Below are 15639 nucleotides of genomic sequence, written 5' to 3'. Positions count from 1 at the left end.
TGGTAGTAGGCTTTCGAGCCTATACAGCTTGGAGTAAGACAACATGCATAAAGAGGATGATGTGGTCAAAATACTAATTTGCCTAATAATTCTGCACTCCCTGTAAAGTCGTGCGGCGGTAGGCAAGTGGTTAAGTAAAAAAAAATAGAAAATGAATAAAAAGTATTCTATATATTATATAGTATTCTATGTACTAAATAATAGAAGTGTTTAGCAGGTAATTGTACACTTTTACCATTATTATTTCCTTTTATTCATATTTGACCACTTGGTGGCGCTGCTCTTACATCTTGCAACATCCCACCAACAATTAGTTATTTTCATAATTTTTTTAAACATTAAGTTTTTATTGTCAGATAAAGAAAAATCCATCATTTTACAGTATAGTTCTGACACGCAGGTCAGATTCTTTTTTTAATTATTACACCTCAGGATGAACATTTCTGCACTATAAAAAAAGAGGTAATCCCACAAATGAATGTTATGGCTAAAATATGCAATAACATTCTAATCTGTAGCGATCTGACCTCTGGGACCCCCACCATTTCTGAGAATACAGTGGTCCTGACCACATGTTGTACAGGAACAGTGGCGATCCAAGCTGTTGGACCCCAAGCAACCAGATCCTAGCAATATATTATCCTTTTCTATGATGAGAAAGGCTCTGATTTATCAAATTGGTTTTGTATTTATTTTTAGATAAATTGCGACTTTTCTGTTGTTTTACTTGTAAGGCAAATTCAATAATAGTCTGCGTTTTGTGGACGTTCCTATTGAGCACATTGATTTTTTTTTGCCTTATCATTGGGATATCAGGAAAAGTCCCAAGAAATTGTCTCAACTGCATTGCACTCCTGACTAGTGATGGATGAACATCGGCCGGGACGATTCGCGAACCGCAAGTTCGCGGCAGGCCCCATTCACTTTAATGGCAGGCACACCTGAATAACCTTCAGGTCATATTTGCAGGCCACGGGAGTACAGGCCCCAAACATTAGGCATTCACTGTACATAAAAGATCAAGTGATTATGTGGCTGGAGGTATATTAGACGGTCAATGGATATCAATTTTACTGCAGGCCAGTGGACTACAGGCCCCAAAAATTATTCATTCACCGGACAGAAAACATCAAGTGATTATGTGGCTGGAGGTATATTAGGCGGTCATTGGATATCAATTTTACTGCAGGCCAGTTGGCTACAGGCCCCAAAAATTATTCATTCACCGTACAGAAAAGAACAATTGATAATGTGGCTGGAGGTACATTAGGCGGTCACAGTATAACAATTTTACTGTTGGCCAGTTAGATTACAGGCCCCAAAAATTATGCATTCACCGTACAGAAAAGATCAAGTCATATGTGGCTGGAGGTATATTAGACGGTCATTGTATATAAATTTTACTGCAGGCCAGTGGAGTACAGGCCCCAAACATTAGGCATTCACCGGACAGAAAACATCAAGTGATTATGTGGCTGGAGGTATATTAGACAGTCATTGGATATCAATTTTACCGCAGGCCAGTACAAATACATGTCAAATACATATGTTTAAAAGAGCAAAAAATATAAAAGTGGATTAAAAACATGGCTTACAAAATCCCCCCTCTTGAAAAAAAAAACAATGGTAATAGGTGAAATTCAATTAAACGTGGTCGTCACAAGTATTGAATTCCTCCGAGATCCATGCCTTTAATCATTTTTAGAAATGTAAGGTAGTCCACATTGTTGTGAGCTAGATGAGTCGGTCACGGTGAAAGTCCTATCGGACAGGACACTTGACGAGGGGCAAGCCAAGAGTTCCATGGCAAATTGTGCCAGGTCTGGCCACAGGTCAAGCCTGCACACCCAGTAGTCAAGGGGTTCCTCGCTTCTCAGTGGGACACCTGTCGGTCTAAGCGTTCCCTGAGGCTGGATCCGGAGGACGGCTGTCAATGGGTTGGATGCAAGAATGATCTTATATCCGAAGTGACCAACACATCTTCAAATGGCCCTCTTTTTGCATGCGCGGTAGGATTGGTACCCGCAACTGTTTCTCTGTGGGTGGAAATTCCTCTACCAGCGCTCGCAACAGCAAAATGCAGCATCTCTCGAAGCAAGACCTGGAAATGCTGCATTCTGACAGCCTTCTGTGATGCTGGTAATATGTCCGCCATTTTGTGTTTGTACCCGGGGTCTAAGTACGTTGCCCTTTATGCTTTTTATACAGGGGTCCCTCTTCAAACACTGGAGCATGAATCCACCCTTGGGAATTCATTCATCATTGCGACTTACTCATCTTCCTACTCAGCCATCTCGGAGTAGGTAGCAACAGCGAGGACCTTCGTCCTTAGGCTGATCTGGGTACTGTCGTCAGACCGCGGGGTGGCGGCCGTTGCTACCTCCTCTTCCTGATCCGATGCCAAGAATGGCTGCGCATCAGTAAGGTTTGGGAATGGATGGGAAAATAATTCCTCTGACTCGAGTGGAGGGGCTATGGTGGTGGTGGTGTCTTTGAGCGTGCACACAACAGAGAGTGAAGAGGGTGCAGATAGAGAGGATGGGGAGGGTGCAAAAGCGGAAGGCTGAATGAGCCACCCAACCAAGTCTGGTGCGTCCTTTGACATAATCGCACGTACCTTCTGCAACTTCCCACTTAGGCTCCGGCTTGGTGCACCTGCCCGACCCCTACCACCCCTGTGGAATGGCCTGCCTCTTCCTCTGCCTGTAATTTTCAAAATGACCGTGTGACAAAGTCCCTATAGAAGAGCAGTATTTGTGGAAGCAGGTATATAGAACCCCTCAATAATTATTTGCTGGAAGCAGGTATATCAAACCCCTTAATCAGTTTTTTGAGGTAACAGGTATATCACACCAGTTGCAATTAGTTGTTCCAATAGCGTTTGTCCCTCTATAGATGCGGTATCGCAGCAGAACTGCACACAACTGCGGCACAATACAAATGCACTATATAGAAAGTATAATATAGGTAAATCACACCCCTGCCTCAATCAGTTTTTTGGGGGGGCAACTGGTATATCACACCAGTTGCAATTAGTTGTTCCAATAGCGTTTTTCCCCATACATATACAAACTACATGACAAAATAACGTGGTCTTAAGAGGCAGGAAATGCTCAACCCCATATGCAGTTGTGCATCTATACCCGGGGGAGCAAATCCTACACATGTGGTCCTTTGCTAATAGCGAACCCCAGCAAAGAATGCTTACAATGGAGTATGCCCGCAGCGGACCACAAGTGCCACAAGAACATCCTACACCAGATAGCAAAATGTGTGGATGTAATTGGCTATATGAAATAAACATTTATAAGAATAGGTGCACTGCTGTGGTAGATGCAGTCAACCAAATCTGACTAAACCCTTTAGTCAGATTTGGTTGATTGCATCCACCACAACAGTGCACCTATTCTTATAAATGTTTAGGTTAACGGCCAAAGGCTCAACGGTACAAGAATCTCTAAAAAGCAGTGGCCCAGGGGGACACTACCACTACTACATTCCTATTGCTAGCCTGTTTGCCGCCATTGTATTGGTTTGCACCACCAACTGTATCACCACCAGAAAAGTGTCATTTTGTTATATGCAAAAACTGTTATCAGATGTTATGTGTTTGGTTGTCCAGCAGGTGTCAGTTTATCTGGCAGAGATCTTTAGTCAGAATGGAACTGACCATTCCATTCTCCCCCGTTTTGGTCAGAAGTGGACTGCTTCCTACCAAGGGAGGGGTTGCAGGAAGCTGTAGTTGTTGAGAGCTGGAAGGAGTCAACATGGTGCCGTGAGGGGGACATTCTCCCCTCTTGCAGCAGGAGTCTTCCAGGGGAGGCAGCTTGCAAAGCACCCCAACTCCTTGCAGTTCATAGACTGAGTATTGCAAGGGGGTCAACAGCCAAAGACACCCCACTCAACGGTACAAGAACCTCTAGAAAGTCTAGTAACCAGACAGAAGTCAGAGATTAGCACAGCAGAGAGAGAGAGAAAGCAAAGTATTCAAGCTCACCTGCCAGTTTACCCTTAGCCTGCTTGAGAAAAAGAGACAGATCAAACATTGTTTGGATGACAAGATTATCGCAGGTTAATTGAAGTAAAACCATTAAACTTCACCTGCCTCCTTGCATCATGGCCTGCTATTGGCTGCACCCCCTGTCACTGGATGTTGTGATCTGCACGGCGGGGAGATGCAGCAGCGGCCATGCAGAGATCCAGAGGGACGTAGGCGTTGGAGTGACGGACCTGGGCATTTCAGGGGGTGTTAACAGGATCCGATAACCCCTTTAAATTGTACTTAGGTACAACAATATATTTAAAACCTAAAAACAAGGAAAATAAAATAAGCAAACAAAATGATAAAAATATAGACACAATCTCTGTATCCATACTATGTGTTCCCCTCAACTTTGCTATTCCTACACCTTATCATTCCCTAACCTGCTGCTCACTTTTGCTCCGTCCTTCCAAAAGCTGTAAATCAATATCAGCCTGTAGTTCGAGTTTAGATTAAGCTTTCATAGGATTATTTTTGATTGGGGTTTGAGTAAGTAATTTTAATGTGCTTTCAAAAAAAACCATCAAAATAGTTTTGGAGCCTGATGAAGGTGATTACCACCAGGTGGCAGCATTAATCTGTTTATCATTTCTAGAAATAAAAATGTACGGGATATTGCCAGAAAGTAAGCACCTGATTTGCCACTTAAAGGGGTTGTCCGAGTTCAGAGCTGAACCCGGACATACCTCCATTCTCACCCCGGCAGCCCCCCTGACTTGAGCATCGTGCAGTTCATGCTCCGATGCTCTCCTTCTCCCTGCGCTAAATCGCGCAGGGCAAAGGCATTTTTTGGAGATCCGGTGACGTACCGGGGCTCTCCATGGGGCTGCCAGGAAGCCCAGTGACGTCACTGGCACTGATGGGTGGGATTTAGCACTGCCCTAGCCAGTAAAACGGCTAGGGCAGCGCTAAAGCCCGCCCATCAGAGCCGGTGACGTTACCGAACACACTGCCGGGCGGAAGTTTCCGCCCGGCAGTGTGTTATTGAAAACAATCTAGCGCAGGGCAAGGGAGCGCTGCTAACATCAGGGGGGCTGACTGGGTGAAAATAAGGGTATGTCCGGGTTCAGCTCTGAACCCGGACAACCCCTTTAAAGGGGTATTCCAGTGCATAAAAGTGTTCCTATAGGCTGCACATGCTGTTAAAAAAAAAAACAGAACTTATACTCACCTTACCGATCCCCTGACATTGCTGATCTGACAGTGCCAGGGTCCACGATACATTCCAATTGCTGCTCCTGTCTTAACATGGTAGAAAATGACCGGGATATCCGCTCATCCAATCGCCGGCTGAGGCAGGTGACTGGCTGATCATCGCCCACAGCCATTTCTTCCATGTTGAGACAGGAGCAATAAGTTGAAAACAGTGAGGACCTGTCAGACCAGCACTGTTGGAATGGCAGTGGGGGGAATCTGTGAGTAAAACTTCTATTAGTTTTGTACAACATGTGCAGCTCATCGGAATCTATTTTTTGCACTGGAATACCCCTTTAACTTGTCATGTCTTACTTTTTGTTCTTTGATATATTTACCAGGTTGCAGCTTTATGGTTTTATGCCAATGCCAAGTAGTATAAAAAGCTATAGGGAATAATGGTACTACGGAAATATAATTACCAGCATGCATTGCTCTACAAGTGGGAAAAAAAACTTTAATACAAAAGATGGATAACTAGGTGACATGATAGCTATGAGGCATGATGATGTTTTCAGTGCCTGGCCATGTCAATCAATGTGCAGAGGGTGCAACAGTTGCAGAGAGATCAGAGGCTCTAGGAATAATGACACAACGCCCCTGTAGCCCCTAGAGGCTCATTTCCATATATTAAACATTTCATTTTTTCACAGCAATGTGGACACATATGAACATGGAACCAACACAGATGCCGTCAGCTACCATACTCAAATGCAGCCAGTGTCATAGGTACAAATCTGCTGACGGATGTCCTTTAAAGGAAATCTGTCACCAGGATAATCGCTATTGAAGTAAAGCCATGGCCTAATAGCACTTAGCACCTTATTTCTAGATGTGCTTCACTCTTGCAGGAAAGAGTACAGGCAACAGCCCCCTGCTAGTGCCCAAGCCCATCCTCATGCTGGGAGCCGGGAAAAGGGGGGCAGAGTTATGGCCTGAATGTGATGTAGGAGGGGTGGGTGGACACATTGTGGCAGAGGGCGTGCCTGGGCTCCTTTCTGCAAGAGTGACGCCCCTCTGGGCACCTTACTGGCTCATTTGCATACCAAATAAACTGGATTTTCAGAAGATAGAAAACATCTATTGCTGAAAAAAAGGCACATCTGGAAATAAGGTACTAAGTGCTATTAGGCCATGGCTTTACTTCAATAGCAATTATCCTGGTGACAGATTTCCTTTAAAAGGATTGACCCGCCATTAAACAGCAAATTTTTCAAATGGTATCATTTTTTAAAAGCATGCTCCTATATCCTAGGTTCCCTAAAGGGGTATTTCACACAAAGTAGATCTGTTGAAGACATTTCTGCGACTGTCCTAATCATCCGACCAGGCCTTGCAGAAGTCCATATGCTTGCCACCAAAACAACCCCATACAGAAAAATTGAAAAAAAGACATTTATGCCGCTTGTCAATAGTCATTATAAATTGGAGAATCTCTCATATCAGATTGTCTCGTTCTATGAAAACTCTGTCCACTCTAGAATCTTCGACAGAAACCTGAAGGTAGCCTTTGACCAGGGGCGTAGATATAATGGAAGCAGGGGAAGTGGCTGCTTTGGGGCCCAAAATGAGAAGAGGACTAAAAGATTTTATTGTCAGGGTCCCCTCAACAGTATACACAATGACATTATATATGGTGACATTGTAGGAACCGGACTGAGCAGCTGCCGGGCCTGGTCTGAGAGAGATCTTTACTAGCCACAGGAGTGGGAGTTGCACTGGAGGAGGGGGTTGCAATTAAGTTGCTGGGGTGGGGGCCTGCTTAAAAATCTGCTGGGACAGCAATTATGTAGTGTACCTGTTGAAGTGCCCTTGTGGCCTTGTGTACATTGGTGAGACATCTACCAGAATGAAAGACAGGTTCAGTAACCACAAGTCCAGTATACGGAAGAAAAATTTACTATTACCAATTCCCTTTCATTTTGATAGATGTTCTCACAATGTATCACAATTTAGATTTCAGATTATTGAGCAGGATCAGCAACCGCGTAGAGGTGGCAACAGGTTACTAATGCTTAAAAAACGGGAAAGTTTTTGGATCCACACTTTGCAAACTCTTGAACCAAAGGGTCTCAACCGAGAGTATGAATTGAGAGCATTTTTGTAAATAGTTGATGTTGTTCAGCATTCAGAATTATCATATTAGATTTTTTCCTTTTTTCCTTTTTTATTTTTATTAGTCACAGAAAAAATGACCAGAAATGACAAAAATGACAAGATGGAAAACTACTTGAACTAAGCTTAGCCTGTACGAGATATATATATCTCAGGGTAATTTTTTATTATTTTTTTTGGCCTGAATGGATTGTTGTCTGTTTGCATCACATGCTTGCTGGCTTGCCTTTTTGATTTCCTTCCTTTTCCTTTATGCATTTAACTATAAAATATGCAGCCAAACTGATGCATTCTGAACGGATCCTTATGCATTCAGAATGCATTGGGGCTTAACTGATCCGTTTTGGGCCGCTCCTGAGAGCCCTGAAACTTTGTCACAACCTTACTTAAAATGATTCACTTCTGGTGTTCAGATTATAAAGTATACTTCATGATATTTGGTAGGTAGTCATAAGCTCCAGGAATAGCCGTCGCTTCACATAATACCATGAAGGAGCTCTGCTTGCTGGTGCTGTCTACTACTGAGGGAGAGCAGGGAGGAATGTTTTTTTTTAGGGCGGAGAATACAAACGTGTACAAGAGGAAATATTGGCCGAGGGAAAAATGCAAATGATCTCAGCAGTACAAGTAACACAACAGCTGAAACCGAAACCAGATTTTGTGAACCAGCTCCTGACAAAGGCAATGGACTGACAAGATGTGAGAATCTGAAAAAACACAGCTCTAAGGTACCAGTGACCTAAGTCTCATGGCGGAATAAAGGTATGCTCTTTTCTTTGACACTTCTCAAAGCTTTCTCTTTGTCCATTGAAAAAATGTGAGGGAAAATGAGACCTAAATGCCTCCTGGAAATGTGTTACTAATGCCCTTCATAAAAGTACATGTAAGCCTACTTTCACACTCGCGTTTGGTGCAGATTTTTCTTGTATCTGCGCAGACGGATCTGCACCGATAATGCAAACGCTTGTATCCGTTCATAACGGATCCATTTGCATTATTCATTAGAAAAAAAGTCTAAGTCAAAACGGATCCGTCTTGACGTACATTGAAAGTCAATGGGGGACGGATCCGTTTTCAATTGCACCATATTGTGTCAGTGAAAACGGATCCGTCCCCATTGACTTACATTGTAAGTCAGAACGGATCTGTTTGGCTCTGCATCGTCAGACGGTCACCAAAACACTGCAAGCTGCGTTTTAGTGACCGTCTGAAAAACGCAACGGAGACCAAACGCAGCCAAATTGATGCATTCTGAACGGATCCTTATGCATTCAGAATGCATTGGGGCTTAACTGATCCGTTTTGGGCCGCTCGTGAGAGCCCTGAAACGGTGAAAGTAGCCTAAATATGAGAAAACGTGTTGAATGGTATGATAGCCCTTTTTTTATATTCCTATAAAAAAAAATTATACCAGCAGTTGTAGGATGCTGCTAGGAAGTTTTCAGCACCAGCTTTTAAATATGTCGACTTTTAATATTGTTCATCCTAAAAAGTTGCCAGACCATAATGTCTGAAGAGGTAGAAAGCGTCAGAAATATCCAGTTTTACGCAATGTTTGTGGAGTAACCATGCAGATAAAATGTGTGATGATTCACATGATTGAACGGCAAGCTTAGATATGCTGACTCAGCAGTAGACCATGCATGGATATTACTTTGTAGAGGAAATCAGTTTTGTGGTGCCCAGACGCTATATATATAGAAGCAGGTATAGCTAGGAGCAAGGCCGGCGTCAGCACCCGGCATACCCGGGCAAGTGCTCGGGCCCACAGCTCCTGCGGGGGCCCACAGCACAGCTGCCAGAGGCCAGAAGCAGTGAGCGCTTCCATAATTACAGATGGAAACGCTCATTGCTGGAGCGCAGGGAGCTGGGTCCTGTCACTCACCACTCAGCTCCCAGCGCTCCTCTTCTCTTTCAGGCCGGCGGCACATATAATGGTGAAGCAGGGAGACTTCTCCCCGCTCCACCATTCAGCTTGCAGGCACGGATCGCGCTGCCAGCCTGTGTGGGCTGGGCACAGAGGACTTTATTACAAAGGAGGAGGCACAGAGGAATTTTTTACTATGGAGGGGGCACAGAGGTCTTTATTACTATGGAGGGGCACAGAGCTATTTATTACTATGCAGGAGGCACAGAGATCTTTATTACTTTGGAGGGGGCACAGAGATCTTTATTACTATGGAGGGGGCATAGAGGTCTTTATTACTATGGAGAGGGCACAGAGGCTTTTATTACTATGGAGGGGGCACAGAGGTCTTTATTACTATGGAGGGGGCACAGAGGGCATTTCTACTATGGAGGGGGCACAGAGGGCATTACTACTCTGGAGGGGGCACAGAGGGCATTACTAATGTGAAAGGGGCATAATGGGCATTTATACTATGGAGGGGGCACAGAGCCAGAGGGCATTACTTCAATGAAGGGGGCACAGTGGGCATTATTACTGTGAAGGGGGTACAGTGGGCATTATTACTGTGAAGGGGGCACAATGGGGATTATTATTGTGAAGGGGGAACAATAGGGATTAGTACTGTGAAGGGGGCACAGATATGGCATTACAACTGTGAAAGGGGCACAGAAAGGGCATAACTACTGTGAGAAGACACAATGTGGGCATAACTACTGTGAGGGGGCACACATCTGTACAAAACTACTGTGAAGCTTGTGAGGGGGTACAATTTTTAAAAGTATTTGGGGGGGGTGCCAGAGAAAGGACCCGCCCAGGGTGCCAAACACCATAGGCACGCCACTGAAGCAGGGAACTATTTGCTCCCCGCTCCATCATTGAGCCGCCAGTTCTCCACAGCAGCAGCACGATGTCCTCACACATCGTCCTGCTGATCTGTGTAGGAGGAGGAGCGGGGCAGACTGGAAATCAGCCTCTGCTCCTCCTACACAGCAGCGCGATGTGTCACAGTATCCTGCTGCTGCTGATGGGGAGCGCAGATCATGGGAGGAGCCAGGTGAGGAGTGGAGTATTTATTGTTTTTTTTTTTCACTTCTTGTGAAGGGGACACATCTGGGCATAACTACTGTGAAGGGAGCACTGGGCACATATCTTGGCATATCCACTGTAAGAGGGCACATACCTTGACATATCTAATGTGAAGGGGGCACACATCTTAGCTAAAATTCAAACAGTCTCTGATCAGTGGCGTCTCCCCGAAACGCGTCTGCCGTCAAAATCTTGGATGAATACCCCATCTTCATGGAAATAATTTAGTGCACTATAAAGAAAAAGAATCCATCAAATCTATAACAGAGGACTGCAATACGTCATCTATTAGCGCCTGTGATCCAAGGTCCGTGATCCTCACATTAGACTGTGATTGAATACCATCTGTGAGAGACACGTGGGACGCGAACAGCCCGATAGCCGGGACGCCGGCTTAAACAACGGAGCAAAGATTCGGTAGCAAGTCCCGATCCAGACCAACGGCGCAGACAAAGTTAAGCCCACACAAGTGGGTACGATACTAGGAGTTGTTCTATCAAGCTAACAACTAACAAACTATATCAGCTATTTATCGAAGAACCTTTTACTTCAACAAATTAAGGCCTCATGCACACGACCGTTGTGTGCATCCGTGGCCGTTGTGCCGTTTTCCATTTTTTTTCGCGGACCCATTGACTTTCAATGGGTCCGTGAAAAAATCGGAAAATGCACCGTTTTGCAGCCGAGACCGTGATCCGTGTATCCTGTCCGTCAAAAAAATATGACCTGTCACTTACCAGTAGGAGGAGCTCCCGGCCGGACGCAGAAATCGCAGCTCGCAGGTAAGTATAATGGTTCTACAAATTGCTAAGTAACCATGGCAACCGGGACTGCAGTAGCGTCCTGGTTGCCATGGTTACCGATCGGAGCCCCAGCGATTAAACTGGGACTCCGATCGGTACTCTCCGCTGCCACCAATGATAGGGGGGAGATTTTAATTAGGAGGGGGAGGGAGGGGAGAAGGCCCACTGGCCACCAACGAGTTAACTACAGGGGAGGGAGGGGGGGGCCCACTGGCCACCAACGAGTTAACTACAGGGGAGGGAGGGGGGGGCCACTGGCCACCAACGAGTTAACTACAGGGGAGGGAGGGGGGCCCACTGGCCACCAATGTGTTAACTACAGGGGAGGGGGGGGGCCGGCCGCTCTGGCCACCAATGTGTTAACTACAGGGGGGGGGCTGCCCCCTGCTGCCTGGCAGCACCTGCCAGGCAGCAGGGGGCAGTCATGTACACAGTTCTTTTAGTATATTCTAACCTGAAGCGTCCCCATCACCATGGGAACGCCTCATACTGTCGGATTTGAGTTTCACGATGTAACTCAAATGCGACGGTATATTCTAACATAGAGGCGTTCCCATGGTGATGGGGACGCTTCAAGTTAAAATATACCATCGGATTGGAGAAAACTCCGATCTGATGGTATATTAACTCCTGACTTTACATTGAAAGTCAATGGGGGACGGATCCGTTTGAAATTGCACCATATTGTGTCAACGTCAAACGGATCCGTCCCCATTGACTTGCATTGTAATTCAGGACGGATCCGTTTGGCTCCGCACAGCCAGGCGGACACCAAAACGACTTTTTTTTTCATGTCCGTGGATCCTCCAAAAATCAAGGAAGACCCACGGACAAAAAAACGGTCATGGATCACGGAAAAACGGAACCCCGTTTTGCGGACCGCAAAAAAATACGGTCGTGTGCATGAGGCCTAACATTGCAACAGTCAGCAGACGGCTGAATAGAAAACTGACACAACTAAATCAGTTTGCAGCAAGTTGGAGCTCTCCTTTGACATTGACTTTTGGACAAATTTCTGTATTAACATAAGATAACGTCAAATTGTCCAGCGATGGATCAGCATAATGGTGCGCCATTTTAAATTAATATAGGACAGTACCCTATGAAGTGTTTTATATAATTTGGTGTATTTGTTTTATTATTTAATCAGTGGGGAATTATTAACTAACTAGACGGTCACTGCTTGCACCAACCGTACTCTCCAAATAAATCTGTGACACGTCCAATATACCTAGGACCTGCCAGGCCCAAATTGGGGTCAGTGGAGAGGGGGTTCTGGAGCCACCAGTACCTGTCCCAAAAGTTCTCCCACAGAATATTTCATTGTTCACAGTGAGAACAAGTATACCGTACCTTGATAGAGTTTAAGCATATAGTACATTATCTAATTGTTTTAATAGAGTATTTTAATTTATTGTAATTTTTATTGCATATATTTTTAACTAAAATGCATAATAAAAGTGTCCTATAATTCCATATACGAGTGACCATCCCATACTTTTTTTAATAAATAAACATTAATTCCTAAAATCCACAAATGCTAGCGGTATTTTAACATAAAAATATAGCTCCTTCACTGCTTCCCAGAGCGTATAATCCACACATTTCCAATAACCCTCCCCTTTCCATTCATAGAAAGGTCACATGGTTACGCTCCAATCACATGGTTCCCTAGAGCCAATCACAACCCACTATATTCTGTTCATTCTTAATAAACTTTAACAGGTATCCAATGACAGCGGCAACACACCACCCCCCACTTACAACTCATCCTCATTCCACCAAGCACGGCTTCAGATCGAACTCAGCATTTAACCCTACTGGTTTCAGGGTCCCCAATCTATATATCCATCCAACTTCCTTGCGGTTGATATTAGCAACAGGCTCCCCCCCTCGCCAATTCCTCTCCACCTTTTCCAAACCACTAAACTTCAAACCCGCTGGATTTTTCCCATGCACAAGCTTGAAGTGTAGTGGAACACTGTGGTCCTCTTTGCCCTTCCTGATATTCCCTATATGTTTCTGCAATCGGGTCATTAGTTTACATAGGGTTCTACCCACATACTGGAGCCCACAAGGGCACTCCAGCATGTAGATAACCCCCATCGTCTCACACGATATTTCCACTTTAATCTTATGTACCTGCCCTCCCTTCGATACAACTTCCTGCTGGTTCTTTCTCTTTTTGTCCTCTCTGGTGCGGTTTCTGCAGACACTGCAGAAATCGCACCAAGTGAACTGGTCTCTACTTTGCTTTTTATTTTTCACTAAGCAGCTATGTACCAGTGCATCTCGCAAATTAGGTGCTCTTTTAAACAGGACTCTTGGACGCTCGGGGATAACTTGTCCCAACACTGGGTAATTTTTTTAAATGAACCAGTTTTTCTGCAAATAATTTTTTAATGGTCCTACTTGCGTGTTATATTGGGTGAGGAAGGTGAATTTAAAATCCAACATTTTATTCTCCTTATCTACTTCCTTATTTCTATTTGTATTTTTATTTAACCCCCCTTCCCATTCTTCCAGTTTTTTCCTGACCTTCTCCAAGGGGTTATATCCCTTCTCCTCAAACCTCTTCTGAATCACCCTGCTTTGTTCTCTGTAATCTCTGACCTCAGTGCAATTTTGCCGAACACGTATGAATTGCCCCTTAGGAATATTTTGTTTCCAAGGGGCATGGTGGCAGCTCTGCATATCGATGTATCCATTCACATCTGTTGGTTTGAAGTACGTTTTTGTCTTCAGCCGACCTTCCTCCAAAATGGTCAGGTCCAAGAAATGAATACTAATGGGGGTCATTTCACTGGTAAATTTCAGGTTGAATGTATACTGGTTTAAACTGTCCATAAATTTTTCCAAACCCCAAAGTTCACCTTCCCACATAATTAGACAATCGTTGATAAAGCTCTTCCACAATATCAACGTACCTCCCTCCTGGACTTTCTTTAGAAGGGGGTCAATCGCTAGCTTCTCCCAAGCAGCCATATAAAGATTGGCGAAACTGGGGGCGCACTTCGCCCCCATCGCCGTCCCGGTCAGCTGGAGATAAAATGCACCATCAAACCAAAAATAGTTCTTACTAAGGCAAATGTTTGGATTTTTGCCTTAGTAAGGGGTTTGGAAAAATTTATGAGGTCTGAGATTACAGAGAACAAAGCAGGGTGATTCAGAAGAGGTTTGAGGAGAAGGGATATAACCCCTTGGAGAAGGTCAGGAAAAAAGTGGAAGAATGGGAAGGGGGGTTAAATAAAAATACAAATAGAAATAAGGAAGTAGATAAGGAGAATAAAATGTTGGATTTTAAATTCACCTTCCTCACCCAATATAACACGCAAGTAGGACCATTAAAAAATTATTTGCAGAAAAACTGGTTAATTTAAAAAAATTACCCAGTGTTGGGACAAGTTATCCCCGAGCGTCCAAGAGTCCTGTTTAAAAGACCTCCTAACTTGCGAGATGCACTGGTACGTAGCTGCTTAGTGAAAAATAAAAAGCAAAGTAGAGACCAGTTCACTTGGTGCGCTTTCTGCAGTGTCTGCAGAAACCGCACCAGAGAGGACAAGAAGAGAAAGAACCAGCAGGAAGTTGTATCGAAGGGAGGGCAGGTACATAAGATTAAAGGGGAAATATCGTGTGAGACGATGAGTGTTATCTACATGCTGGAGTGCCCTTGTGGGCTCCAGTATGTGGGTAGAACCCTATGTAAACTGAAGACCCGATTGCAGAAACATATAGGGAATATCAGGAAGGGCAAAGAGGACCACAGTGTTCCACTACACTTCAAGCTTGTGCATGGGAAAAATCCAGCGGGTTTGAAGTTTAGTGGTTTGGAAAAGGTGGAGAGGAATTGGCGAGGGGGGGATCCTGTTGCTAATATCAACCGCAAGGAAGTTGGATGGATATATAGATTGGGGACCCTGAAACCAGTAGGGTTAAATGCTGAGTTCGATCTGAAGACGTGCTTGGTGGAATGAGGATGAGTTGTAAGTGGGGGGTGGTGTGTTGCCGCTGTCATTGGATACCTGTTAAAGTTTATTAAGAATGAACAGAATATAGTGGGTTGTGATTGGCTCTAGGGAACCATGTGATTGGAGCGTAACCATGTGACCTTTCTATAAATGGAAAGGGGAGGGTTATTGGAAATGTGTGGATTATACGCTCTGGGAAGCAGTGAAGGAGCTATATTTTTATGTTAAAATACCGCTAGCATTTGTGGATTTTAGGAATTAATGTTTATTTATTGTTTGAAGTAAGATTGTGGAGTTATGATGACTATCCTAGAAAAAGAAAAGGTTTTTGCATAGATGGGCGGTCCGTGGATGTGATCTAGAACTAATACATACTGCACCTGTGAGAGAGGATACCATCGCCCCTGACGAAACTGGACTGGCGAAACCCGGGTCGGGTGGACTTTTTGTGATGAGAATACATTGATTTTAGAAGGCTGAATTTTTATGTCCTTTTTGTAAGTAGAATAAACTGCTTTATGC

General features: G+C 44.4%; 1 protein-coding gene across 2 annotated transcripts in view; it reads left to right on the top strand.

The window, feature by feature from the left end:
* Positions 1-7970: 7970 nt before the first annotated feature.
* The window catches only part of LOC120990276 (toll-like receptor 1), a 28242-nt gene continuing 20573 nt past the window's right edge, over positions 7971-15639 (top strand). Inside the window, exon 1 of one of the 2 annotated variants that reach the window (XM_040418987.1) lies at positions 7971-8113. The gene's annotated coding sequence lies outside the window, so the exon portion shown is untranslated. The remainder of the gene's footprint in view (positions 8114-15639) is intronic. The other variant, XM_040418988.1, reaches the window with a different exon arrangement.

This window comes from Bufo bufo, chromosome 2, assembly GCF_905171765.1.
Source record: "Bufo bufo chromosome 2, aBufBuf1.1, whole genome shotgun sequence".
Lineage (NCBI taxonomy): Eukaryota > Metazoa > Chordata > Amphibia > Anura > Bufonidae > Bufo > Bufo bufo.
Note: the sequence above shows the minus strand (reverse complement) of the source record. Positions and strands in the feature narration are given on the sequence as shown.